At 39.4% G+C, this 2,806-nt stretch overlaps 1 non-coding gene across 1 annotated transcript; it reads left to right on the forward strand.

Moving 5' to 3' along the window:
• Positions 1 to 788: 788 nt before the first annotated feature.
• LOC138356340 (5S ribosomal RNA) lies at positions 789 to 907 on the forward strand. Its single transcript, XR_011224368.1, has one exon. It is a non-coding gene; the product is annotated as a 5S ribosomal RNA (ribosomal RNA).
• The last annotated feature ends 1,899 nt before the right edge of the window (positions 908 to 2,806 follow it).

Here is a 2,806-nt window from a genome sequence, read left to right on the forward strand (position 1 = left end):
TGCTTTCTTGAGAAATCTTCGGATGTAAATGGCAATCTTGGCAGCCTCGACTTTGTTGTTGGCAACAACGTACTTCTTGATTGCTTGTAGAGACGAGCCCTTACGGTCTTTGAGTGCTGCGACCGCGGCTAGAACCATTTCACTAGTTTTCGGGTGAGCAACCTGGACGCGAGGTTTCCTGGTGGTGGCCACCGCAGCAGCAGCAGCTGCCGCAGCCTTCTTGGTAGGCTTTGCTTCTACCATGATGATGATGATGAACCAACCAAGGTGATGAGAGACGCTCAGACAGTCACGGGGGAATGATGCTGCCGCCGCTTGAGCCGAACCTATTTATGTGCCGGCACGGTACAGAAACTGCAACCTGGCAACTCGTCCACCAATCACGACGGTTGGTTTTACGGCTCCGAAACCTGGATCCCATATCTTCTCTAAAATAGAAGCATTTGTTCATGTTCTTTGTAAAAGTATCATAAAGCAGGACAGATGAGACAAATATCATAAAAACTGAAGAGCAGATGAGCACACACATGTATGTATTACAAAAGAAAATCTACAAATTCATTAGAAATTGGCAGGGCAGGCTGAGGAAGTAGGTAGATGTAAAATGTCTGTATATGACGAAAGAACATAAACCCAAGACTGAATAAACGGTGTTAAATATCCATGCCAAGGAGACAAAACTATGTTAGGATACAATTACCATTAAATAAGACACTACAAGCAGGTCCGTATCCTGCCGTGATGACTAAAAGAGTTGGTTATTAGCCACAATGTGTAGGCAGTCTCATGCCAACGGCCATACCACGTTGAGAACACCGCTTCTCGTCCGATCAGCGAAGTTAAGCAACGTTGGGTTTGGTTAGTACTTGGATGGGTGACCACCTGGGAACACCAAATGCTGTTGGCAATAATGTTTTTCGTTGTGTTTTGTTTTGTTTCGTTTGTTTTTGTTTGAATGGCTGGCTCCACGGGAAATTCACGGAGTTGTGTGGAATAAGGCCTTGTAAAATGAATTAATATGTATGTCATGTTTAAAACAAACTCGCTTAATATAGATAGTGTGTGAGGCTTTATACAAAAACAAACAACCAAAACCAAACATGTTGTATATATATATAGCTTAATCCGGGTTTGAACTCGCAACTCCAAGAATACGCATCACTTATACACTTTACCACTGGACCACTGCAGGACACTTGATGCTGAGGTATCAATTATTTAATGACGTAAATGCCATTTCCACAAATAAATGATAATTTAAAAGTATTTGTATGTACAAATCTTTTCTGTTTAAAAGGCTACAATATCAGTTACTGATATAATTTGTGTTAATGTTTCTATACCCACAGGAAGGCATATTTTTGCTTATATATAAGGGGTACGGAGAAGGAATCCACAGACCATCATTCCCCTCCCCCCAACTACCACCACCACCACCACCACCACCACCAATCACCACCACCACACCTAACCGAAAACCCCCTAACACATCAACCCTCCCCCAATCAACAGGCGAAATAATAACCCTCAAATGCCTGCCTGCCTGCCAGCCAATACTAACGGTCTTCTCAGAAAGAAAATCTCTTTGTATCTGTATTACTTGATGAAATGTATGATTCTAATAATGAAAATAAATTGTTATGTCGGTTGTATGAGCATAATGACCAATATGCACATGATATGAATAAATTAAATAGTGTAGTTTTAAGTAATTAGGTTGTAGACACATTAAGCGGATATGATATTTGACGCGTCCAGAACTGGTGATTTTTGGTTTAGTTTTAAATGCACCACCACCACCACCACCACCATTGCTTCCCCAGAGCCTAATTAAGGACCGGTAAAAGGAGTCAATATGTATGTCATCTATAAAACCAAAGAATGAATAAAAACACACACACACACACACACCTACATAATAGTATTAGGAAGATTGTATGGCAAAAAAAAAAAAAGTATTATTCCCATTGGGTCGTTTGAACTCGCGACTTTCAAAACACCAGCCACACACCTTACCACCCAGCCACCATAGAGTTGGTATAATTGTGCAACTTTAGTTATAAAAGTAAAGTTCTCTCACATTGTATTGATAACTTAAAGGATTTTTTTTTTTTTGCATGTACAAATCTTATTGTCTGTTCTATGAAAAGGCATGATGTAAATTATGTATTTTTTGAATGATTGAATTGTAGGCACATTAAGCGGATTCCATATTTGATATATCCAGAAAAGGTGATTTCTGTTCAGTTTTAAAATGCATCACCGTTAACGCTAAAGGACTGGTAAAACGACTCGATGTTTGTTATTTTTAAAATAAACACTAAAACTAGGCCCTTAACATATATAATGTTTGAATATAAATTGAATGCATATAAATACAAAGTGGGAGTGGCTGGCTGGCTGGCTGCCTGCCTGCCTTGCCTTGCCTGTCCTGCCCTGTTATTGCCTTGCCTTGCCTTGCCTTGCCTTGCCCTGCCTTGGCTGCAGCTGGCTGGCCGTAAATCAACTCTTAACAACACCACACCACACCACACTATCACTCATCACCCATCACCCACCACCGGCCCCAGTCTCCCAGCCTCTCTTATATACCCGAGCAGGCCCTTTAAATTATTTGAATTGTTGCACTGCGGCCAATGGCAGGCACGATCGCTGCTGCTCAAACATATTCTGGTTCACAAGTATTAAAATATATATATATTATAATATATATATATATATATATATATATATATATATATATATATATATATATATATATATATATATATATATATATATATATATATATATATATATGTCGTAC

The sequence above is a fragment of the Procambarus clarkii genome, chromosome 71, assembly GCF_040958095.1.
Source record: "Procambarus clarkii isolate CNS0578487 chromosome 71, FALCON_Pclarkii_2.0, whole genome shotgun sequence".
Taxonomy (NCBI): domain Eukaryota; kingdom Metazoa; phylum Arthropoda; class Malacostraca; order Decapoda; family Cambaridae; genus Procambarus; species Procambarus clarkii.